Here is a 27,169-nt window from a genome sequence, read left to right on the forward strand (position 1 = left end):
GAAGGGCCCCGGGTTTGATTCCAGTCAAGGGCATGTACCTTGGTTGCGGGCACATCCCCAGTAGGGGGTGTGCAGGAGGCAGCTGATCAATGTTTCTCTCTCATCGATGTTTCTAACTCTCTATCTCTCTCCCTTCCTCTCTGTAAAACATCAATAAAGTATATTTCTTAAAAAGAAAAGTCCAATTCCCTGGGAGTAATAGTAACACTAATAAATATTTTTTTAAAAAAAGAACAGAGCTCACCAGGGAGAGGTCTGGCCTTTGCCTAGCCCTTGCCTCCGGGAGGTGGCCTCCAGGCCCTTGGACTGTCCTGCCCGATTAGAGTGTCCATTTACCTGGGGGCCTTGGGCCACATAGACAGTCTAATAAGGTGGTATATGGTGGTAGCTCTGGACCGTGTGGTATTAGCATAACCTCCTGAGAGGCTGGAGCCTGAGGTCGGCTATGCGGGCACTCAACCACGTCTACCTGACCGAGCCCCAGTGAAACCTCTGGAGCCCAAGGTGAGCTTCCCTGGGTGGGAATACTCAGTGTGCACTGTCCTCCATTGTTGCCGAGAGAGGGAGCTTGGCCTGATCCCACGGGGGGAGGACCATGGGAAGCTCCTGGCATGGAGCGCTCTGTGTGCCTCTTCCCTTGGGATGACTCTATTCTCATCCTTTCAAAGTAACAGTGACTATGACGACTCACAGTAAGTTCGGTACGTCTTTCTAACCAATTATATTGTGAGGGTGGTCTCGGGGACCCCCGTACTTGTATGCCGGGAACCGGTCCATCCTTGCTGCTTGACACAGTCGCTGCAGGAAAGAAACATCTGCACAGCATATGTTTCAAGGGACCTGGCATATATAGCATATTGTTCTTAATATGTTTGCTCTCTTTAGCGCCATGTGTTTTAACCAAGGTCACCTCTCCGAGAAAGGTTGTTTCCCCAGGTGGGGATCTTTCCCTGAGGTTAGGGAGGGGATACAACCCCTTAATTAAGTGCCAGGCAGGTAGTTAAGCTACATAATCTTTACTCCCTGGAATGGAGATAAGAAACGCCCTAACCTTTGTAATAGAAATTGACAGGATTAAAATCGGCTGGTATAAATATGGATGTAACAAGACAATAAACATCAGAACCTCATCAGTTCCTAACCAGAGCTCCGACCAGAACTTTGGCTGGAAATCCTGGCTATAGGTCCTGACTAGGCTGCTGATCAACTGAAGGCTGTCTTCGTGTCATTCCTTCTTCGCCGACTCCGTCCACACCTTTGGGGACCCCTGGACCCGCTGGGATTGGACCCCAGCACTTGTAGTCCCTCTGCATTGTCATTTAATCCCCACATAAACGAAGGAAGCAGGTGTGGTCATGCCCACCTCGGCAACAAGGAGGCTGAGTCGCTAAGAGTCCAGCACTTGCCTATGGTCCACATCCAGCGGGTGGGGACCTGGAGTTCATCACCGGCTGCAGCATCAGTGAAACTCTCACCTGGGCACTCAGTGGCCCAGCCACCAGCTGCTGGGCCTGCCACCCTGAGACCTGCAGACAGGTGACGAGAGGGCCTCGCTCCGTGCTGGGCTCTGAACAGCAGCCCATGCCATCAGAGGGGAAGGGGAGGTCTCCAAAAGTGCTTTAGTGGGAAAAAAAATACTAGGCTGTCCAGATGCTGGGTGGAACTGTGACCTTCCCATTCCACTCTGAGACGGGCCACCTGCGACACAGACACCCCAGCGGCCCTGAAACCCAAACCTCAGCCCTTTCATGGTCAGTTACACCGGCCCTCGGAGCAGAAGCCTGGAGGGCAGTGATGTCATGCCTCCCAGGACAGGACATTCCACCAAGGGCTGCGTCAGGCGCGCGGCGAGGGGGGTGCGCAGAGAAAGGGCTCGGGCGGGAGGCGGCAGATGGGGCGGCCAATGGCACATCTGCCCCCAGTCAGGGCTGGTGTCAGCCATGGCACCGCCGCCTGCCAGCCCGGGGAGGGGCAGGAAGGAGGCTGCACACGCAGCAGATTCCCCCTCAGCGTGGAGGCCAAGCTGTGCCTGTCAATCCCGGCTCCTCGTCTCCGTCTCCGGCGGTGCCTCCCCTCCACACACACACCGCCCCCGCGTGTGCCATAGAAACACTTTTACAAGAGCAGTAGGTTTAACACTGTCCCCCCTAAACAGCTCTGTGGACTCTGCCGTCCCCAAAGTCACAGCCCAGCAAGATGTCACGCTGACAAGCCAGACTTCTGCGCTTTGTTTGTTGTTGTTTAAAGCGTGCTCCTGTTCCATTGTTTGCTATTTTATTTTAGTCACCTACGCAGAACGGAAGAAAAACCTGGTCAATCAGAATACCTTGCTTTTTGCTTTATGCTTGCTGTTCAAGAATCTAACTAATACCTAGTCATAAGATACTCTTAGTAAATTATTTTCTTTTAATAAAGAAAGTTTTTTTTTAACACAGAAATAACTGAAAAAACAGTATTCTTAATAATAGTCATGTGAATCACCATCTGGAAATTTTTCAACACCCTGGAGGGGATAAATTCTGAAATAGGTGTGATGAACCTACAGCCCCGCAGAGATTCCCGGATGAGTTTCAGGATGTCCACAAAAAGCATGAAACTGAAATTGTTTGCAAAATCACGTGGGTGTGCACTCCGGAGTAATTTTTCTGAGGTGCAAGTCCAAAGCTTTCATCAGCTCCTTAAAGGGATCGCTGACCCCAAAATGTTAGAGCAACTAGCACATTCGGAACTGGCACCCTCCCAGGCTCATTTATTCTCAAGGCATCCCGTGAATTAAACGGGGGAAGAATGATTACTCGCCGGGCGAAGGGAAAGGGCGGTGACTGCCCAAGCTCACAAGGCGTGCCTGTCACTTATTAGCAGCTCGGTAACTGTTTATCACAGTCCCCCCTGCAGTAATGCGATGGTTCACAGGTGATTCTCCAACCTACACTTCAAGCTTCTTGAAGACGGATTCTGGATGTGCTAGAGGTTAAATTCCTGGGGGGAGGAAAGGCACCCATCATGGTAAACCAGGTGCACCCGCAGTAGGTGCTTAATAAATGCTTTTTGGTAAAATGTGACCGTGTCTTCCTTGCCCAGGATTCTCACTCCACAGATGATTCACAAGCAGCAAACATACCTGCTTTGGCTACAAAGAAAGAATGCACCCTCTCCATGCACCCTGCAGAAGCGCAGACCGTCAGCCGGGCCACACTATGACCCAGCACACCGGTGGCTGCAGGGACAGTGCTGGGCATTACAAGTTACAAGGCACTATGTGGGCGGAGAAGCCCAAGATTCCAGAAAGAATGTGACTCAATGACTGCCCATCCCCACTCCCGAAACAGGACGAAGGAGTCCTGATTCGTCACCCCTGCGCAGCAGCGAGTGAAAAGACAGGCCTGCGGGACACGTTCAGGCTCCGTCCTTCCACAGAGACATGGCCAACGGCTGTGAAGCTGCTTTGGCGCTCAGCTCCCAGCTCTGCGCAGTTTCAACCTGAGCAGGTGGCCACCTGCGGGCGTGGGTGTTGCACACGCAGGAACGGGAGTGGCTACCAATGCATCTGCGGCTTTTTTGAGGGTCTGAGCCTGTCCCGGGGTCAGACGGTGGTGACGGGTGTCCAACTCTGTGAATGTACAATAAACCACCGAATTGTACCCATTACAGGGGTGAATTTTACAGTATGTGACTTAGCTGTTACCAACCACAGGGTTGCTGGGAGGATTACGCTGCGTAGCCCTGGTGCACGCCTGGCCCGACAGCTACTCTGTCAGCATTACTCACAGTGGAACTGGTACCATCACCCTGAGCTCCACGTTCCCCGGACATGAGGGAAGGATGCGAACTGATAAACAGTGGTTGATTCTGGGACAGAATCTGAGATTGACAGTGATGGGGAAAATAGACTTTAACTTTGTATGTAATGTCTTAATATTTTAAAGCAGAATGTATTTACATAGTACTTGTGTGACTAAAATTTAATTTTTTTAAATGCCTGCTATTATGTTTGAAATATGTCTTTCTATTAACCATTTCGCATCCTCTGGCTTGACAATATAAATAAATACTGATAGCAGCTAAAAGCCAGGATGTCGCAGTCATCAAAAATAACAGTCATTTCTAATATAATTAACTTTATTCCCAAACTACAGCCCCCCCAAAAAAAAAAAATTAGCCAAAGAGAGAAAAGGGGGCAGGCAGAGTTGGGGTGGGGACAAGTTCCCCGCAGGGGAGCCTCCCCCTCCACAACTGAAGAAGAGACAGAGTGAGGCTGCTCTGAGCTCCTGCATCGCACACTGGGCTGCAGGTGAAAGGGGCAGGGAGCTCTGCAGTAAATTGCCTTAATCTGCATATCGCACCTATTTTTAGGCCTTCGTTTTATAGCTTGGTAAAACGAGCAGGTGCAGGGAATTCCAAATACTCGGCTACATTAAGATGTTTCATGAGAGAGACGCTTACACAAGCAAAACCGCAGGTTGCTTGTGAAGTTGACACCAATGAGGAGGCTGCTGAGCAGCTCGCCGCCGATGTGCCCTTTGGTCAATGAAAAGGCCTGGTCTGAGCAGCCCGGAGTTACTGCTGGGGGGATGGCACACACTCGCTCACCTCGCCTGTCCTGGCTGAGCCTTCACAGGAGCAAGCACTCATGCTGCCCACCAGGCTGACCGTGGGAAGGCAGCCCCGGTTCCAACAGCAGGCTCGGCCCTCAGCAGAGAGAGCCCAGGTTGGACATTCCTACACACTCAGCCAATAGGTGAGGGGCCTGTCTATGCCGGACATGGCTCTGGGTGCCAGAGATTCATTCCACAGGGAACAAAGCAAAGTCTCTCTTCTCGGGGAAATGATATTCCAGGACAGGAAGACAGAAAAACAGACAGATCAATGTATCAGGCAATGACAAGGGCTAAGAGGACAATTGAAAAGGGAAAAAGAGGCAGAAAGGGATGGAGGCCTGAGGCTGCCGCTGGGACCGGGGCCAGGGAAGGCCTCTGGCAAAGTGATCATTGAGCGGGGTGCCTGCAGGAAGCAACGAAGGGGACTCTGCAAGCCTCTGGGAGGAGAGGGCTCTGAAGAGCAAGAGCAAAGGCCCTGGGACACCTGAGGAGCCAGATACCCGGAAGGGACAGTGTCAGGGAGAGACCAAGAGTGAAAGTAAAGGCCATGGAGAGCCAACCAGGCAAGACCTCTGGTTCTATTCTGAGGATCGTGGCCGAGGCTCTGGAGGGTTTCAGGCAGAGAAGGAAAATTACTCGACTTGCATTTTAAAAGGTCACACTGCCTGCCCCATTCTGCTTGCCTCGGTTTCTCTTCAGTGTCAAAGGCTATCACCACATGACAGACAAGAGGGCGGCCTGAAGCCCAGAGACACATCCTCCCTGGGAGAAGCCCTAGTGCCAAGGAACTGCTTCTCTTCTTTTCTGGGAGAAACACTGATTGGAGTGATGTGACAAGGGTGCTTCTCCCTCAGTGAGTGGGGCCAGTACTTCGGTTACCCGCCCTCTCCAGTGAGTGAAGAAGTCCGTTTTCCTGATTCCATGATTGACAGCCCCACTAGGACCAGGAGGAACGGGTGAGGAGTATCCCCGAAGGAACCACAACCAGAGGAAGAAGGATGCGAAAGTGTGACGGGCACACTAGACCACAGACAACACAATCCACAACAGATCAGAAATGAACAAGAGCTGAAATTACTGCCCAATGTCGCCCAATGACATGGCCTGGGGACACCCATCTCACCCATCTGTGTATGTGAAGGTGGTGCGGGGCCCACCATCCAAAAACTAATGTAACCCCCTCACATTCCTTAACATTCCCTCCAGATACCACCTAAGAACAAAATGAAATTCGCACTGATAGAATTTTGCTGGAGGGAGATGAAAGGCAAGACAGGGCAGTAGAATGTTTATGAGACATGAAGGAAAAAGACAAGATGCCCCCCCCCCCACCCCAGTACTTTAAAAGAACAGGAAAGTATGAGGGTGTCGTGAACTAACTATGAAGACTGTTCCTGTAGACCACCTTCACCAACTTCGTCATTAAAAGCCACCTTGTTTTGCACTGTGCAAGGAGCTGGGTAAAGGGAATGGAGCAGGCATCCCACAGCTCTGTCCTCAGATATGCAATTAAAGATGGACACGCTGGGGCAGGTGACCAGCACCGGATAAACAGGCACGATAAACACAACGTGGGTCACCCACCCAACCTTTCCTTCTACAGAATCCAAACACATAAGGAAGAAAACTCAGTCAACAGCTGTTTAAAGACACAATCACAGGAAGGATAGCAGGCACAGCTGTAAATTCCTATTTTCCTCCGCACTCCAGTCATTTATTCAACAAATATTTGGTTCCTCAAATGCCTTTGGAACTCCTGACCACTCTTGTGCTCGTCATTCTTAAGTTGGGACATAATCTACAGCTGGTGTTATCGAAACAACCAGATTGCCCCAATCCCAAACCTTTCCTTTCAATGGTGGTTGAGTGCATAAAGGTAAACAGAGCATTTTTAAATTATGTTGGCTGCAGCTCAATTATGACTGTCTTCACCCAGGCCCACAGAGCAAGAGAAGCCAGGCTCCCTAGAGCTCAGGCATGGGAGGAGGGGGGAGGGGGGGCGAGGTGAGAATCCTAGCTTTGTCACTGTAGGAAATGAGGGCAAACCTTGCCTGGGGTCAAAGAATCTGGGACCTGCTCAGAGGGCTGTCTCCATCCCTAACCACCCACCTCTCCATTACCAGGAAAAGAAAAAGGCACCTTCACATAAGGATGCCTAAGCTACTTAGTACTAGTTTTTTCCAAGCTGGGCAATTAGCAATATATACTCCATTCTTCATCGCTTACATCCCATCACTTTACAAATGAAGAACGTGAGCCTTCCAGAGACAACTTTGCTTCAAGTCAGTGAGAGAGCCCAGAACATAATGAAAACTTGCATCGGGCCTTTTAGTGTTCGCCCTTGTCCTGTTCGTCTTCTGGCTCAAGGGGGATTGCACTTCCGGGCCTTCTTGTAGTTGGTGGGCCTGTGTGATCCGTTTTGGCCAAGGGACTGTGAGTAGCTGTGATGCCACCCCCGAGCAGAAGTACTTAATTGCTGGTATGAGACCTTTCGGTATTCTTTTCCTTCTCAGTGACCAATAAGCCTGTGTTCCGGGTAGTGCTGCTATGAGGTGGCCAAGCCTCTGTCATCCTGGGTCCCGGAGGGACTGCATGGAGCAGCCCCTTTGATGTTTGCCCCATCAACCCATGTAGGATGAGTGAATAAGTGAGAAATAAATTTTTATCGTGCCCTGGCTGGTTTGGCTCAGTAGTTTTGAGTGTCAAACCACGGACCAAAGGGTCTCTGGATCGATTCCTGGTCAAGGGCACGTACCTCAGTTGCAGGTTCAATCTCCAGCCCTGGTGGAGCAAGAGCAGGAGGCAACCAATAAATCAATCTCTCTCTCTCTCTCTCTCTCTCTCTCTCCCTCTCTCTCTCTCTCTCTCTCTCTCTTCCCCTCCCCCATCCCTTCCACTCTCTAAAAATCAATGGAAAAAAATGTCCTCACTCCTCAGGTGAAGATTAAAAAAATGTTTTTTCATTGTATTAAACCACTGGGATTTTGTGGCTGTAGCATAAATCTATCATGACTTAATAAAAACTCCTAGTTGAGTGGAAGCTAAGATATGTACACAAATAAGTAAAATACAATACAGCAAGGCTGACAGTGTCCTGGCCCATCAAAGGTACTTGACCATGTCTGGTGAAGGAGTGGATGAATGAATTACATAAAACTGGTGTACACAGTATGCTAATGGAAGGCTAAACTAGGAAACATTAACTTCCATTTGAGAGTTAATCAGTAAAGGATGATGGATCAAAAGAAGTATGAATATTAACATAAACATTGAAAAAACAACTGGATCATTGATATTTTGTCAAATTCATCTGGGTAAGTCTCTACCAGGGTAACCCTTTTTCTCTGAACCACCCCTCCATGAGGTATCTGAAGACAAGGTGATGATTCAAACAGGCTAGAACCCCCACCCTGAGCTGCTGGGTCTCCAACCAGGTCATCTGATAGAAAATGATTCTCCTCCTCCTCACTGAGAAGTATGTTGGCAGGTGGACCATGTTGGCCCTCCTCTAGAATGCCATGGGGTTGCGGACCACTGGACGGACTCCCCAGCCTGGCACTCTACCTGCTGCTCCCATTGGTGGCCTCCATTGGCCATGGGCCACCCACAGCTCCCAGGGGCTGTGCCTGCTCTTTGGGGGCAGCAGCTCCTTCTGACAGTGGCCAGCAGTTGCTCTCATGGGCAGGTCCTCAACAAACCTGGGGGCAAAAGTTCCTGCTCTCAAGTAATGTGATCCTCTAGGGGTGTCTCAGGTTGGCAGCTACTGGGATCCTCTGTGTCTTGCCCCTCCGGCAGCTCCTAGGAGCCTGGGTGGCCAGGTGGCTAACCCAGCAAGCCTACAAGCACCGCAAAGCACTGCTCCAGAGGGACTGTGCTGGGCCAGCCTTCTTGTTGCGGCCATGGTACTGGAGACATCTGCCATGGACTCCTCATTCACAAATCCTTTTCATTGCCCTCCAAGGACTGCAGATATGGTTACATTTCTAGCTGCCTGGCATGGACAAGACCCAAGGTCATGAGCCTCTTGAATCAGGGAACATTTTATCTCTCTTAAGAGGGTCTCCTATTCTTCTTCAATCCTGAGTGTGCCAGGGCCTAAGTGTCTACTCAGTGGACTTGGCAGAAGTCTCAAGCTCCTCTTCCCCCATCCCATCTGCAGGATTGGGAGCACCTCCACGACTCTAACCTCAGGCCAGACCTGCTCAAGCCAGGTCCTCACGGTAGATGGGAAAGCGTCATTCTCACTCTGGCCTCCATGTATTCCTTCCTGGGTTACGATCCTGTAACAGGGATCCTGGGACAGGCATTTCCTAGGGGTTAATGTATCTAAAGATCATCAGTTTTCACACAAGGAAGTATTAGGCTCCTAACCAGCCTAATGAGACAGCCCTCAGTGGGTTGGAAAATACACTGGCACAGGATTCTGGTTCCTGACTGGCCACTCACTCAGTAGCTGGGCAACCAGGAGAAATGACCTCCTCCCTACGCCTCGGTGAACTGGCATTAGATCTAGGAATGGCATTGTAGGGAATGGTTGGAAGACTGGCATTAAATTCATGAATGTGAAAGCTCTTCCAAATCACTATACAATGCTGAGCAGTATTAGTCCATTTATTCCTTAATTTGCAAGAAATGCATATATTTAATTGATTTTTAATAAATTCCTTATCGATGTCATAAACATTCAGAGGGCAGTACTAACTTTTAAATAACTGCTCCACCCAGTTAGTGTGCAAATTATCACAGGGACCCGGAGAGGTTCAAGGCCTGATCCTCATTCCCTAGGATTTACACCAATCAGGGTTATTATCCAATTTAATCTTGCTGTGCCTAAGAGAGCGGAGAGGGCTTGCTGTATCATCCCAGTCCCTCGTTGAACAGGGAAGGAAACTGAGGCCCAGAAAGGTTAACTAATAACCTACAACAGCTATCATGCCAGCCAACACTGGTGGCTTTTTACTCTGTGCCAGACACTTGCTTGGACCACACGGCGGGACTGTGGCCCAGCCAGGCCCGGAACCCAAGAGTCCAGACTTCTTCCCATGGGTGTACATATAAATCTGTTTCTGTGCATCTGCCCTGTTAGTCCAGCCTCTATGCTAACTGCTTATCTTTTGTGGTTCTCACCTTGAAAGACCTGAAGAGCAGAGAGAAAAGACGAGCAAGGAGGGAGACAATGGGCAGAACAATAAGAACATTACAGGAGGCAGCCTGGGGAAACTGAGGCAGGGAGGCACGGAGAAGAAAGAGACAATGCAGAATACGGAAGCCAAGGTGAGGATGACTTACAGAGAGTACTATAGAGAACATAGTAGATGTACTAACAGATGTGCTGGGGAATTGCAGAAAAAAAAGACTGTGTCTGCCAAACAGAAAAGTATATTTGAGTCCATGAGATAAGGTATCCACCTTGTGCCAAGGCCTTTGGTCAAAGCATTTCTGCCCACAGACGGCACAGGCAGAAAAAAGAAGAGATGACCTCCCATCCCCCTGACCCCACGTCAGGGCAGAAAGTCCCCTTAGCAGGGGGACTAGCAGAAGCTGGCTGGAGTGGGGCTGGGCCCAGGTTGTCCAGTCCTCCAACCCAGTGGGGTTGCCCTCTGGGAGGCAGGTGCCCACCAGAATGCAGGGTCACCTCCTGGTCCTTTTACTCTGGACCCAGCATGTAAATCCTGGCCCATTCACAGGCAGCCGGAGGGCCTGAGTGGCGCCACAATGCACGGCAGGGTGAGATGTCAGCAAGGGTTTAGAGGCCAAAGCTGTTTATCTCACACTGAACTTGACCCCGCATCAGAAGGAGGGCAGCCCTGTCCTGGTTCAAAGGCAAGCTGCAGCTTTGGCCAAAAGCCACACATTTCTGATCTGCTGCTGAAGAGTGAGAGGAGCGTTTCAAACAAGAAGGACAAAGGAAATCAACAATTGGTAGCCTCGGACTTAAAATGACATAAGTTCCCGCCGGTGCCTCGGGTAAAGCTGAATGCCAGGCCCGGATTACCCCCAAGTTTACAAACACTCACTGAATGTTTCTGCCACAAATAGTACCACCCACCCTCAGCCACGCTCACTCCAAGCCACTTCTCCATCGGAACTGACTGCCCCACAGGAATGGGAACCCCAGCAACTCCGAAAGGCTACCTGCCAGGATCAAAATGAGCTGCTCCTCTTTTGAAAGCTATAACAAATAAAAGAAGCTTTTCCGACATCTGTATGGTGCCCCCTCCCCCAATTACAAAAATAATTCCTGCCCGCTGCAGAAACGCACATTCAGACCTATAAAACTGAAAAGGTGAACGCCTTCTGAAACTCAGCCTCCTGCAATCGCCACTATTTTGAGAAACAAGAGTTGAAAATAGTTGAAAAGAAATGTATCTAAATAACAGATACATTAGGAGGGTCCTCACAAGTTCATATGGAAAAGAAAAAAAAAAAGGCTGATCAATGTCTAGTCCGAAATCTGGAAACTCAAAAGCCCAAAACTAGTCGAAGCTGAATTACCAGGTAGCCAGTACACAAGACCAACTAACTACGTAGCTTGGGGAGCTCAGTGCAAAGTGAAAATCTGAAGCCCTTTGTTCAAAAAATATTAAAAATTTCAAGCGGCTGGAAGAGGTTAATGGGGGGGGGGGGGGGGGAGAACCTATGTAATACTTTCAACAATAAAGATTAAAAAAAAGGAATTTCAGCCCTGACCGGTTTGGCTCAGTGGATAGAGCGTCGGCCTGCGGACTAAAGGGTCCCAGGTTCGATTCCGACCAAGGGCATGTACTTCAGTTGCGGGCACATCCCCAATAGGGGCTGTGCAGGAGGCAGCTGATCAGTGTTTCTCTCTCATTGATGTTTCACAACTCTCTATCCCTCTCCCTTCCTCTCTGTAAAAAATCAATAAAATATATTTTTAAAAAAAAAGAATTTCAAAAGGATGACCACAGAACATGAAGCCAGCACGGGCCCTCTGAGCGCGGGGTCTGCATGACTGCCCAGTCACCCTCGGGAAGCTGGCCCTGCCTATACACTCATTTAACCATGTGATTACCGAGGGCTCACTCTGTGTTTTGAAGGCTTCAGACCTACCATATTTGACTTTGAGACCATGCACTATGTCTTCTAAAAATGCTCAGGTTTCTCTAAAGCAATACACTGGCAGGATGAGAAGAAGGCCAGGAAAAATGTTTTTAAAAACCAGTATATTTTTCCACTTATTCTTGATTAAGTTATATGTTTTCTGATGTACTTTCCAGTTGAAATGAATTAGCTATGCAGTTAGTATGGTAGAAATACAAAACACTCAAGAATAAAACCTTAAGCTCCATTTCACATCCAAAAATCTATATCCGAGATTATTTACAACCTGAGTAGTCTCTTAGGATAAATTTTATAATTCGTTTTCTTTTCTTTTTTTAAATAACAAATGATGTGCTTCCTTCATGTCCTCCGATAATTGTCACTAAATAGACCTCCCTTAAAAGTAAAGGAAAAGGAAACATATCACTTGGCAGATCAAACTGTATAAAATTAAGAATTCTCTTTAGTGCCTTTAAAGTACAACAGGTCCATTTAATGACAAAAAAAAAAAAAAGCTAAATAAAGTAGTCTTCTTAGAGCCTCCCTGGGTCATTTAAACGTGTTTCCATGTTTAACATGATCTGGGTTACGTATAAGAATAGCCTGATCTTTAACACATGAGAGGAATACCAAGAATTCCTTCTAAGCTGCTATAAAAGGCTTGCAAAAGCCAGCAAAAGGCCTGGACCACATTCCTTGGCAATTATCAGTATGAGGAGGTGGTAGAGAAAGTGGAAAGTGGCTTGCAGAAGGTCTTGATGGCAACCAAGCCTCTTCCATCGGGAGAAACTGCTGCAGGACCTCTTCTCTCTGAAGCAAAGGACAATCACTTTTGTCCCCGAGGTTCAGCCTCTGACAGACAAGCTGATCACATTGTCCTGAAATCCCCACCCTCTTGGCCCAGGAGAGGCCAGAATCCTTTTCCTTACCCAAGAGATGCATTCTGACGGACGCATCTCAGAACCTGGGGAATTTGTCCAAGTTTCCCTTGGGGTTCAACATAGTCACTCAGTGCCATGCTGCTTAAGCAGAACTGCTGCTTCTCCTGACGGAGGTCAGAGAGGATGAAAAGGGAGGCACCTCTAACGGTCAGCCTGAGCTCTTCTCAGGGTCCAGGGCTAGCCACTCCTTCCTGATGGAGAACGGAACACAACTCACATTTCTTTTAAATCCTCACTCGAGGATATGTTGTTGTCTTTTATGATTTGAGAGACAGAGGAAGAGAGGGAGAGGGTGAGGGAGAGTGAGAGAGGGAAATGAGAGAGAGAGAGAGAGAGAGAGAGAGAGAGAGAGAGAGATATCAGTTGCCTCCAGTACTTGCCATGACCAGGAATCAAACCTGCAACCTGGGCATGTGCCCTAACTGGGAATCAAACCCAGGACCCTTCAAGTGCACAGGACGATGCTCCAACCAACTGAGCCACACTGGCCAGGGCCACGACTCACATTTCTTAAGACCCTTCTGCACGCCAGAACCAACTCCAGGCCCTCTGTGGAGATTATATTATTAACCCAACAAAAGCTTCCCGTTTTGCAGATGAGGACGCTGACTACAGATGGTGGGATAACTTGCTCAGTCATAGGGCTCCAAACAGGCAAGGCTGGCTTCAAAGTCAAGTCAGCGGAACTCCCAAAACCAGCGCCGGCAGGAAGGGAGGGCTTTGTCTCCAAAAATGTAAAACCAGAATAAAACCTCTGAAAGTCTTTTCATTTTCACCAAGCACCAGCACTTCTAAACAATATCAGAAGTTATTCCTCCTAGAAAACAAGTATTTCGTTGGCTTCAGTTCTATACAATCCCTGCAGTTACTGTTGTGTTTGAATGATAATATACATGTAAACTTTAAATTCGCTTAATTGCATTGCCTATCACTTGATAAATATTATGTTGACATGAGAGGTAATTTGAGGCACGCCTGGCTTTGACACATGCAAACTGAGACTTCTACGGATTTCAAAAATAACTTTGGAATAGGTCAGAATATTTTGATTCCACTTCGGACAGGGTCCCTGTGTCCAATCCTTGCAGTACTATATATTCCAATGTTGAAACAAAAAATCTTTTAAGTGATAGCACAGTGATTGTAAAACGAAGAAACAGAACTTGAGTTATTTCCATTCAGTCACCCTGTGACCCCTTGGGCATTTTGTGTGTGGGTCAAATTTAAAACAGCGAACTGCAAGATGTAACAATTTTGTTTGGTAAACGCAAATTTTAATCCAGATATGAAATATTTTATCACATTTAAGTAGTATCTTTAAAACGAATGTATTCTTTTTCAATCCTTCATTGTTGGGGGAAATCAAGAAAATAATGATGCTCATTACGTGATGTTTACTGAAAATAATTTTGTCATCCAGAGGATAGGACTGTGAAAAAGTATCTGCTCCAGCTGCAAACACGCTAGGTGAGCCTTCACTGCGCTCCATTAAACTGACCCCAATGCACAGGAAGCAGCAGCATCTGCTAGGACCTGGGAAACCAGAGTGTGACGTGGCCAAGAGACTAACTCTTCGCCCCCGGTGGTGAAGCATTAAATCCAGCTGGTTTTGCCCAGGTCTGTGTGGCTCAGATCATTGAGCGTCATCCCATACACCAGTGGTTCTCAACCTTCTGGCCCTTTAAATATAGTTCCTCATGTTGTGACCCAACCATAAAATTATTTTCGTTGCTACTTCATAACTGTAATGTTGCTGCTGTTATGAATCGTAATGTAAATATCTGATATGCAGGATGGTCTTAGGCGACCCCTGTGAAAGGGTCGTTCGACCGCCAAAGTGTTGCGACCCACAGGTTGAGAACCGCTGCCATACACTGAGAGGTCACCAGTTCGATTCTGGTCAGGGCACATACCCAGATTTTGCAGGCTTGATTCCCAGTAGGAGGGCATGCAGGAGGCAGCTGATGGATGTTGCTCTCATCAATGTTTCTCTCTCCCTCTCCCTTGTCCTCTCTCTAAAATCATTTTTAAAAAACATATTTTTAAAATCTTTAAAAATAAATCCAGCTGGTTTTCCAGCAATGCCATGCTTCAGTTCTGTCCTTGTAAGTTAAGGACACCTCTAAGAACGAATTTATGGTTCTATAATGATCCCTACCTTTGACCCAAATTTTGCAACATACTCCATGCAAAATTGGTGCTTTTCTTCAAATTCAAGTAATTCCAAATTCTTCTCAAATACAAAAGACCACAAATTCCCAATCTCAGGCACTGATGGCACCAACAGTGACAACCCTTTCTCAAACCTCCATTCTCTCGCCCGGCCAGCGTGGCTCAGTGGTTGAGCATCCAGCTATGAACCAGGAGGTTGTAGTTCAATTCCTGGTCGAGGCACATGCCTGAGTTGCAGGCTCCATCCCCTGCAGGGGGCGTGCAGGAGGCAACCGATCAATGATATTCTCTCATCATTGATGTTTCTATCTTTCTCCCTCCCTCTCCCTTCCTCTCTGAAATCAATAAAAATATATTTTAAAAACACACCTCCACTCTCTCCCCATCCTGTACCTCTCACCCAGCTGTCCACTGGACTTCTTCAAGTTTCTATAACCTGGCAGCACACCATCTATGTCAGCTCTTATTTGCAACTACTCAATTCCCAGACCCAAGATAAAACATTCTTGAAGACCAAGACCATCAGCATGCCACTTGAATCTCTTTCCTTCCCCAACCTCTTAACACAGTCCTGGATACATTATAAAAGCCAGTGGCCCCTTTAAATTTATTTAACAAGTACTAAAACAATACTTACTGTAAGTCAAAGAATTGAACATAAATTTATTGTTGGGAGGTACAAATTTAAATAACAAATTGTAATACCCATTACAGTAGTAAACCTAAACATGCAATTACCACACAACCCAACAATCGCACTCTTGGGCTTTATCTCAGAGAAAAAAAACATGTTCATACAAAAACCTGTACACACATGTTCATAGCAGCTTCATGTGTAATACCAAATATCAGGAAAAGCCTAGATGTCCTTCATTAGGTGAATGGTTAAACAAACAGTGGTACATACATATCATGGAATACTATTCAACAAGAAAAAGCAATGAACTACGATACACTCAATAACTTGGGAACATCTCCAAGAAATTATGCTAAATGAATAAAGCTAATCTCAAAAGTTGCAAACTATATGATTCCATTTACAGAACATATTTTAAGTGATAAAAATTTCAGAAATGGAGAACAGATTAGTCATTGCCAGGGGTTCCTGGGAAAGGGAGAGATATGGGTATAATTATAAAAGAGCAACAGGAGGGATCCTTGTGATGATAGAACTGGTTAGCATCTTTTTTCTTTTTTTATATGGAATGCTTCATGAATTTGTGTGTCAACCTTGTGCAGGGGCCATGCTAATCTCCTCTTTATCTTTCCAATTTTAGTATATCTGCTGCCGAGGCGAGCATGAACTGGTTAGCATCTTGACTGTGGTGGTGCAAACGTGAACCTACACGTAATAAAATTGCACACACACACAGACAAATGTGCTAAATGCACACACACAGACAAATGTGCTAAATGCACACACACAGACAATGTGCTAAATGCACACACACAGGCAAATGTGCTAAATGCACACACACACAGGTGAATGTGCTAAATGCACACACACAGGCAAATGTGCTAAATGCACACACACAGGCAAATGTGCTAAATGCACACACACAGACAATGTGCTAAATGCACACACACAGGCAAATGTGCTAAATGCACACACACAGGCAAATGTGCTAAATGCACACACACACAGGTGAATGTGCTAAATGCACACACACAGGCAAATGTGCTAAATGCACACACACAGGCAAATGTGCTAAATGCACACATAGACAAATGTGCTAAATGCACACACAGGCAAATGAGCACATGTAACACTGGGGAAATCAATATGAATATCCTGGTTGCCATACTGTACTACAGTTTTGCAAAATGTTGTCATTGGGGAAACTGGATAAATGGAGGGGAACTCTCTGTATTATTTCTCACAACTGCATTCGAATCTACCATGATCACAACAAAAATTTCAGTTAGCAGAGTAGTAAGCCAACAAAAGTATCTCCAATTAGTAAGATGTATTTATCGAACACACACTTATATGGTGCTTACTAACTGCCAGGTAAAATTTTAAGCACTTTAATGGTAACTCACTGAATCCTCCTAATAACCATACGTGGCCTGTAGTACTATTATTCCCACTTTACAGATGGAGAAACTGAGGTACAGAGAGGTCAAGTAACTTGGACACATAGCATGTAAGTTAATTGATGGGAGCTGATTCCAAGGCAGGAATCTAGATCCAGAACTCTCCCCTTAGAGATCTCTGCATTTCACCCTTGAAGGCTGAGGGCTGCCAAGTGGACTAGATCCTGAATCCTGACAGCAGCTCTTCTAGAAGGTTCCCAGAATGCAAGCTGAACAAATGATACACCCTTCAGATCATAAAGCCGATCATGACTTTCACATGCTGTCAACGTAAAAGGAAGTAAACAACTTTAAAGGAATTGGACAGATTCTAATGCAAAACCTTCCCCTGGGTGGGAGGGCGAACACTTCTAACAATTGAGAGCTACTCGCCGCGGAGTAAAGGGGCGCTTCCTTTTGTCACCTTTGGCTGGAAAACAGAGAAGAAAGTTGGGCACATTTGGGAGAGCATTTCAGAAAGAAAGGGTGAGGAGCCCTACAAAGCACAATGCATCTGGGAGCAGATGAAAGGGGAAAGCTGAGACAAGACCATGTAATTGCGTCACGCTTCACACACCCCTGCCCCGGCTCGCAGGCCCTATCACGGGTGCACCGTATCTTCTCTGGCACTCTCGGAATGACCCCACTCGCTCCCCCTGCCTTATCAGTTTCAAGCCCATAGTCGCCTCCACATGCTGGCCAATGCGGGCCCAGGAGACTGAAACCCAGAACCTATGTGGCATTCTAGAGTTGCAGGCCTATAGCAAGGCAATCTGGCTTGGGAGATTTTCAGATTATCAAGTGGGGCGGCAGGAATGTCACGGCCCTGTGGGTGGACATGGGGACATTCATCAAAAAGACAACTACCATGAAACCGCAGTCTGCCTTTCCCACTGGAGTGGCGTAGAGCTGGGGTACGTGCATGTGTTCGAATCTGTACAAACCTAAGTTATTTTAGAGAGAAATCATTTCCCAAGGATCAGTGCTAGGAAGGATGAAAGGAGCACTAGACCCAAACCTTTCACAAGACAAACTCCCAATCAGAGGACACTAACCATGAGTGCTCTGGCTAAATGATGCACACAGTATGCTGCCCACGGTCCAGGCCGATACGATGCACCATTCAGAATAAAAGGAATGGGTACCAGGGAGTAGGGGCTAGACTTTCTTACAGACATGTCTCGGAGATATTGCAGGTTTGGTTCCAGGCCACCGCAATAAAGCAGATGTTGCCATAAAGCGAGTCATAATTTTTTTGCTGGTAGATTATCTTGCCTTCAATTTGAAAAAAAAAAATCACATCATCTGTGAGGTGCAATAAAACAAGATATGTTGGCACATCAGTTGATTAAAATTAAGTCCAACTATGTACTCCAGGCTGCGAGAAACTAGGTGGAAATAAAGTTCTTCACATTCTGTAATTTTAAGAAAGAACAGCAGGGAATGGAGTCAGGAGCAGGAAAATGAAGTCTCAGCTCACTCTATCCCAGATAACCCCAAACGACCCAGGTCCGTGTGTCAGTGTTCACCTGAAACAGCATTTCCTTTGCAACAAGGACCCGAAAAGTTCTGCTCCCAGATAAGAGAAGTAAACAAAGAGACTCTTGGGTTGCCCACGCTCCATCGGCACTTCTCATTTTGGCTGCTGGCATGAAAATGCATGAGATCTGGAACCCTGTCAGCCACCCTGTGAAGAGGAGACCACAGAATGAGCACATCATTGGACATGGCCAGGTGGGGGAGGTAAGGCCCAGGGCCCCTGAAGACCCCATCAAACCACTAACCCAGCTCTGGGCACCTGCCTCCAGACTTCTTGCTCAGTAGATGATTAACATCCTACTGGTTTCAACCACGGTGTGTTGGGTTTTCTGTTGGTAGCCAAGCATTTCTTCATTGGTTCAACTCCCCCATCATGATTTTGCTCAACAGTTGTATGAGAGTTGCCAGTGTCATCTTCCCTAACTGGCCCAAGGCTGAACCTAACTGGCCCAAGGCTGAACCTTGGATGACACTCGTAGGTCTCTTTGTCCTGGTATGTAAATCTGAAGCCCCCAAGTAACAGAGTGTAGCACCTACAAACCCAGCCTGCCTTGTCACCTGAAAATCTGGGGTTGGTGCCAAAGGCACAATAGATAAACACAAAGACACAGGAAAAAAAGAAATGTGGGGGGAGGGGGAGGGAATGGGGGAGGAGGGTAACAATCGAAAGGGGACATATAAGGGGGAAAAGGAAACACGTGCCCTTTAAGAATGTGCACTTTTTTAAGAGATGCCCTCATGCTTTTCAAAATGAGCATGCTCTGAGTAAGAAGCCACTGTGCGCCTGGTCTCCCACATCACGTGGCTCTGGAAAGGCTAAATCCCACCAGTGGAGCCCTGTGGCCACATGGTGCAGACGTGTGGATGACCGATGGGCTTCTTGCATTGGCTGTGCATGACTTGGCGAGGCAAAACATATCTTGCGTTAGCTTAGGTTCTGACATTCTATCATGTTCCCTGACAAGAGGCCAAGTAGTTGTTGGAACCCTGCACACCAACTGACATATAACAGAACCTTAGCAAAGGGGACTGCATTTGCCAAAGGAACCTTAAACTAAAGGCTCTTCTGACCTCTCCCACCTCCCCTGCCGTGGTCTGATCGGCTGGGCTGGGAGCAGAAGTCCACTAAGGAAAGGTCACCATCCTTTGCCAACATCTAAGGTACTTTTCCAGGAGGCAGTGTTACCAGGTGTGGGGCGGCTACCTGCAATCGGGTTGCCTTCAGCCATGGGTATCACTGAGTCAGGAAGAAAAGTGAGACAGAGCAGACAGCCCGGGCTGAAGGGACCATGGCAGAGGCTGAGGGGATGGCCATCAAAATGACACTTTCTTGTCCCAGCCACATGCCATCTTCAGTGAGCCTTCTCCTGCCACCCCAGGGACACTGTGTCAGGCTGAAAGGGGAGAACCTCAAATGCCACCTCACATGACTCTGCCCAGAATGCCTGTGACCCAGCGGCCGGAGTGTCTGTGGCCTCCTTGAAGGGTGTCAACGTTCTCGCAAGGACGCTAGGCCTTGGAGACAGGCAGGATCCCTGCAGGGTAACTGCCAGGGAGGGCAACTCCCAGTGAGGAGGCTGGCACTGATCTCCTGTGCTTTCCTCTCTGACCCCAACCTCCAGGTGCTGCCATCTACCGCCTCTTCTGCATTTACTAGGTGCCTGCTGTATGCTCAAAACCATGCAGGGCTGTATGGGGTAATGTCAGGAAATAGAAGGCAAGGTCTCTGCCCTTAGGGAATGCAATACTGAGCTTAAGCAATGGGCTTTTTCTTTTTTAACCTGAAGGAGTCAAGGACAGAATGGATTGCTGGTGGTGTGAGAAATAGGCTGATAGGCGTTCAGAGGAGGGAGGTCCCAAGAGAAAGGGATGCTCAGTGAAGACTTCTCAGAAGAGGTGGGACTTGAGCAAAAGGTTCTGGATCGGGTAAGGGCCAGACAGGGAGGAAACAAAGGTGATGAAGGTGACAGCAGAATTATGACTGTTATAAGGAACAGGTGGGCTCAGAGATCAGGAAACAGCCAGCACGGGTGGCATCCACGGGGGTAGCGAGAAGTGAACTCGCAGACAGGAAGTGCCACACATGGGGGCGGGGTGGTGGTGGTTAGCTGCATGGCAAGCTAACAAATGTGTTGTCTTTCTACCCCTGAATACCTCTGAGTTCCCAACATCTGGCGAGTACCTCGCTCATGGTCAGTGCTCCATACATACTGATGAGTGAACAAATAAAAAGTATTAAGCACCCTCAGCCATGCTGGAGGCCACAAACCAAAACACAAAACAATACTTAAAGGCAGGGATTACAAACTTAGATGCCCACAGAGCCAGGCAGGTAACAGAAGTGTAGCTGGCCAGGAGTGAGCAATAAGCAGATAAGTGATGAGCAAAGAATAGATGTTCCAACTTTATGGGGGACAGTCCCTACCCAGCTGCAGCCCATCAAGGTACATGAGCCCAGTGTTGCCAGATCTTTTGATTCTCACGGGAAATCCCCCAATTTTTAAATAATAGCAATGAGTTAAAACCAAAATACATAGTTAGGCATTGGCCAGGTAGCTCAGTTGGTTAGAGCGTCATCCCAATGCACTAGTGTTTCAAGTATGATCCTTGATCAGGACACATACCTGAATCAACCAATGAATACATAAATAAGTGGAACAACAAATCGTTATTTCTTTCTCTCTCCCCACCCTCTTCTCTACCTCTCTAAAAATAATAAGAAAATAATAACTACATAATTTGGAGCCACATTCAGCCTGTTAGCGATCTTTAGCTACCAAAATAAATTTTTTCTCAAGAAGTTTATAGTCTAAAAAAGTCCCCAAGAAGCAAAACAAAACAATAGAACCTATAGTGAGAGGGTAAGAGAGGTGGGAGCAGGTAGAAGAGGGTAAAGGGGGGATAAATGGTGATGGAAGGAGACTTGACTTGGGGTGGTGAGCACCCAATACAATATGCAGATGATGTCTTATAGAATGTACACCTGAAACCTACAGAATTTTATTAACCAATGTCACCCCAATAAACTAGAAGAAATGTGTACAAGGTGCCTTCCAAGAAACTGGGAATGTCCCATGTTTTGATCTGGGTGATGGCTGCAAGAGTGAGGTCAAATTTAAATATTCACTGAGCTGCAAACCTAAAAGTTGTCCACTTCACTATATGTAGGATATAATTCGATTTCGAAAGTAAAATGGCGAGTAAGTACAGAGTCCCCAAAGCTGCATCAAGTTCTCTGTAGCGTGTCCTTTCAGCAATGCTGCCCCTTCCACCTGAAAGCCCCTCCTGTCCCTCCCTCCGTGCACCTGCTGCCACCCGACTTATCCTGTAAGAGGTGGCCCTACAGCACCTCTCCAGGAAGCCTCTTTGACCCCACCCAGTGCAGGTCTGAGCTTGGCCCATCGGGGTGCTCCCAGGGACACAGCCCAGTGAGTGACACCTTCACCAGGCCCAGCACTCACCACCTCCCTGTCTGTCTCCCTCGGAGCGCCGAGGTCCTGGGGACAGGGACTGGAGCACCCCGTGGGCATCCAGAAAGAGTCTGACATGACAGCAAATGGAAATGTGCCTTCCACCCACCACCCCACCCCATCTCTATTTTCCTAGAAGAGACTGAGCAGAGAATCTGGACACATAAGACAAATGCTAGAGGACTGAGGGAGAAGCTTGGGGAGGGGAGAAACATGTGCATGAAGGGATTTAAGTTGGGATTCTCTTGCAACCAGCTGTGGAGACTTTCTACTGAGAGAGAGGAAGTAGGTATAAGATTCTTAAATCGCATCCCTGTTTGAAGCCAGTGGTGCTAAACTTCAGTGGGCATCAGAATCGCCGGAGGGTTTGTTACAGATTCCTGGGCCCACCCAGATCTGGAACAGGGCCAGAGGATCTTCATCCCTAACCAACTCCCAGCGGATGCAGCTGGTCGGGGACCTCCCCGTGAGTGGCACCAGATCTGACAAGACCATGACTAGGAAGCTGAACAAAGCCTCTGTTCTTTCAGTTGCTCATTTAGTAAACGTATTCAGTCTCGACCACGTGCAAAGCCATGTCAGTGATGCAGACATAATTCGAATGAGTAGCTGTGTTCTTTCACCTCTGGTCACCAGAAAATGGACTGAGTGCCCTTCATGGGATCTGCTGCGGAAGCAGAAAAAGGACACCACCTTTCAGCCACTCCCAAGTGTTCGAATGGGCTCAGGTTCAAATGCCTGACTCTGAGAATAAAGTGTTCAAGGTCCACCCCCACCAGTGAACTCATCATCTCTTTCCCCAAATGCCTCCAATTAAATGAGTGATTTTCTTGGGTTTCCCTTCCATATATCAATCACCTCCTTCATTTAACCACAAGAAGAATTGGATGTAGATCCCGGTCCTCAGTGCTGGGCAGGAAGACAGATGAATTTCCCTGGAGACCCAGCCAGCAAAGGGTCTTCAGAAGAGGCCGAGGGCAGAGGCAGCTCTCCAGCAGACAGGCGAGCACACGGCTCTGAAATAGCACCCTTCCCCTGTCCCGGGCAGGAGCTGCGTTCTGACATATTCAGTTACGAGTGAGTGCCTGGGCATTAAATCTAAATGGCCCACGATATGGAATGCTCGGGCGGCATGCAGTTGGATTATTTATGCCCTCTGCACCTGTGGAAGCTGGGACTTAATTATTTATATCGTGTTAAATTTCCAATCCTGGGCTTCCAGTCTGCAGATGAATAAAGCACCTCAGTTAAACTGCCGGGGACTTTCGGTCACAACTCAGCAGGGGCCGGAAAAGTGAACGATTTCAGCACTCGGGGATATCATCTCACTCTATCTAAGGATGTCCTAAGAAATTCAATCATGTGTGGAGAGCCCTAAGGGCCCTTTGAAGCGACAGCACCTGCACAGTTCAATGCCGTCCTCTCAATGAAAATGTAACTCAAGAGGTAAAGGCAAAACCTTTGACCGTGGACATGATGCTCTGTTAGAATAATTTTCCTGACACATGTCTAACTCGCTGTTAGGAGGCCACTGGCCAGATTTACTCCAATTCCTTGGGGAGAGTGTTTTTCAAAATTGGAGGAGCTTGCAAGTTACACACCAGTCAGCTTCTCGTGGTGTCTGAGTAACATGCAATTCTAAGGTACATTCTAACAGAACTGGTTCCCCATTTGTGGTAAGAACCAGTTGGCTGCTGTTGAAAGGCCTATGGCTTGGAAATTACTATTTTAATCCAAACCATCACCAGCTCCTCGCTTCCAGCAGAGCTACTCAGAATTAATTCAAGCGTCAACTCTTCTCTCATCTGTCTCCCTGCATTAGAAGCTTGAGTCCAATCTCCCATTGCAATGAAATGATTAGATGCCATTTTGCCATAATTTCCTCTGAAGAGAGAATATCACCTTTCACATATAATTTTGAAAGATTTCCAAGGCCCAACCCAAATTTGCCTACTGTTTCATCACAATCCCCCTCTCCTTAAAGGGGACTGCTCACACCTCCGACGTAAGGACCAACCCAGCCCCAGACAATACCATGCCTGGGAATGGGTCACTCCATTATAGGGACAGGATGAAAGGTTCTACAGTCTGAACGGCAGAATCCTCTTCTTTTTGAGGAGCAGCTGCCTTTTCATTTGGTTCTCCCAACACACAGGAAGTGGTCTGCTTTGATTGCTTCTGCATTTTGTGTCACTGGAATATCGATGGTTACAACAGTGTTTGGAACATGGCAGGTGCTCAATAAAGAACTGTTGAATGAATGACTCCACCAGAAAACACCCGCCCTGGGAGTCAGAGGCAGTCACAGAGCTCTCGCACCACAGAGATGGGGGTTGCTTCTGTGGGCTCTGAACCAGTTGCTGAAAAGAAACTGGAGAAATTTAAACTTGAGCCTAATACAGTTCATTCTGTAGTACCAATTAAATGGACTAAAGACCATATAAAAGCAACGTCATTTTACAAGAGTGAGGATAATTTTCAGTTGATAATGAAAACTTATCAAAATTCCATAGAATCCCTCTATCTAAACTGTAAGTAACTAGTATGTTGAAAACGTTTTTATATAGCCTCATAGTCCTCTTTTTAATTTCTCTACAATTAACAGACAATATATTAGTTTCAGGTATACAACATAGTGATTAGACATTTATATAACTTACAACATGATCACCATGATGTCTAGTACCTACCTGACACCATACATGGTTATTACAATATTATTGCCTGTATTCCCTATGTTGTACTTTATATCCCCGTGACTGTTTTTATAACCGGCAATTTGTACATCTTAATCCCTTCCCCTTTTTCACCTGTCTCACCAACCCCTCTTCCATTTGGCAACTGTAGCCTGATAATATTGTATATACTTTCCCACTTTTAATGGGTCAGAAGACACACAGTAAAATATTTTATTAAATATTTTACAAAAATAGAATATACATCAATAATAATAACAAGCAAAACCCTCATGTTCCTTGATACTTTACTTTGTAAAGAAATAATATGCTATTTAAAATGAGAGTTTTCATGCTTAGACAAAAAAGTAACCAAAATCAAATGGACAAAAGTCACTATTTTGCCAAAGTCACTATTTTGTTTTAAAATGGTCATGGTTGATATGAGCAAATGCCAAACACCCAATTTGCCAAAACTGACCCATAAAGGAATAGGAAAGCTGAGAAAATCTGTAACAAATAAGGAAATTGAATCATTACTCAAATGCCTCCCAATAGATCCAGGGAAGGAAGGGGAACCAAGATGGCAGCGTAGGTAAATACCTTTACTTGCCGCCTCCCACAGTGACATCAAAATTACAACTAAAATACAGAACCACTGGAAAACTGGCTGAATGGAAGTCCTACAACTAGATAAGTAAAAAAGAAAGCACACTGAGACTGGTAGGAGGTGTGGCAGCATGGAACAGGCTGGTCCAGTACCAATGTGGGCCACTTTTTTAATGAGGAGGGATATCATCTCTGCAGAGGCTGCCCAGAGGAGCAAGGGGTCCCAGACCCACACCAGATCCCCAGCCCAGAGTTCCAGAGCTGGGAAAAGAAGTCCCTTCAGGCAGTAAGAACTACAAGTTGTAAAAACCAGTGCAGATTGGGGCTCAGTGACACAGATGCTGCTGGAGACCCAGCTGTTCCTCTTAAAAGGCCAGCACCATGAACTGAACTTACAAACTCCTGCTTCCTCTGAGCGCCAGCACGAGGGCAAAGCTCTGGGGAACACAGACACACACAAGGAGGAACTAGATTGTCTGGCATCGGGGCAGGAACTCGGGGACAGCTTTCTCCCAGACGGAGATGCTCACAGGGATCATTGTTCCTGTGCTGGGACCTTCCCAGTCTCAGGGCTGACTGGCAACCATTTCTGTTTGCTCCGCCCTGGTGACTCCCTAAGACCCCACCTCATCCAATTTACAACCCCACCCAAGCTTCATGCAGCAGTTTTTGCATATTAATGGCCTGTCCTTGCTCAGGCTAAAATCTCTCAAACAAGCTGCAGCTGGGTCAAGGGGCCCCAAACCTATCAATAAACGGCGTAAGACCCAGCACCAGAACCAGCATGCCTTGCTTCATAGCTGGGCCTCATCTGGGCACTTCCAAACCCTATACTAAGAGGAAGAATCTGCAAATCTCTCTGAAGCTCCTGCTGGGTGGCCTCAGGCAGTGGCTGACTTTGCATCTTCCTAGACACCCAAGAGCCAGTGTACCCACTGGTCAATCTCAGACCATACTAGATTACAGTTCTACACACTCATAAATGACACACTCAAGGGGCAAATTCAGTGAGCACCAAAGCCCCATTAAAGCAAGTCCTGCTCCATAGGGGTGTCTCCTGCATAGCAGCTCTCCCACTGCAGTCACAGCTGGTCCTCACAGCCAATTGGCCTGGAAGTCAATTTCTCCCAGGGACACCAACAGCAATCATGTCTCCTCTACAACAAGATTGCACTCAGAGCCCACAAAAGGGTACACTCAGAGCTTCCCCAGTGGCTGACTGGGGAAGCTGAGCCACTGGGCCCTATAGAACACCTACCACGCAAGGCCACTCTATCAACTCAAGGAAACATAGCAGCTCTACCAAATACACAGAAACAAACACAGGAAAGCAGTCAAAATGCAGAGACAAAGAAACATGTCACAAGTGAAAGAAATGGAAAAAAGCAAATTACTGGATATAGAGTTCAAAACCACAGTTATAAGGTTACTCAAAAATCTTCTAGAAACCTCCAAGGAACTTAGTAAGACTTTCAAGGATCTTAGTGAGAATGCCAAAAAAAAAATGGAAAAAGACCAGTCAGAAATTAAGCATACACTGACTGAAATAAAGAATAATATATAGGGATTCAACAGTAGAGTAGAGGATTCCAAGAATCAAACCAACAATTTGAAATATGAGGAAGCAAAAAAACACTCAATTAGAAGAGCAAAAAGAAATAAGAATCCAAAAATATGAAGATAGTGTAAGGAACCTCTGGGACAACTTTAACTGTACCAACATTCTCATTATGGGGGTGCCAGAAGAAGAGAAAGATATTGAAAACCTATTTGAAGAAATAATAACAGAAAAACTTCCCCTGCCTGGTGAAAGAAATAGACTTACAAGTCCAAGAAACACAGAGTGTCCCAAACAAGAGGAACCCAAAGAGGACCACACCAAGACACATCATAATTAAAATGCCAAGGGCTAAAGACAAGGAGATAATCTTAAAAGCAGCAAGAGAAAAGCAGTTAGTTACCTACAAGGGAATGCCCATGCGACTGTCAGCTGATTTCTTAACAGAAACTATGCAGGCCAGAAGGGA

At 46.9% G+C, this 27,169-nt stretch overlaps 1 protein-coding gene and 1 non-coding gene across 2 annotated transcripts in view; both read right to left on the reverse strand.

Moving 5' to 3' along the window:
* Positions 1 to 27,169, reverse strand: part of RBM20 (RNA binding motif protein 20) — a 176,042-nt gene that overhangs the window by 100,766 nt on the left and 48,107 nt on the right. The window lies entirely within an intron of this gene.
* LOC139022268 (U6 spliceosomal RNA) lies at positions 15,968 to 16,074 on the reverse strand. Its single transcript, XR_011473651.1, has one exon. It is a non-coding gene; the product is annotated as a U6 spliceosomal RNA (small nuclear RNA).

This window comes from Myotis yumanensis, unplaced genomic scaffold (genome assembly GCF_028538775.1).
Source record: "Myotis yumanensis isolate MYYU_CA2020_CCGP unplaced genomic scaffold, mMyoYum1.0.hap1 SCAF_13, whole genome shotgun sequence".
NCBI lineage: Eukaryota > Metazoa > Chordata > Mammalia > Chiroptera > Vespertilionidae > Myotis > Myotis yumanensis.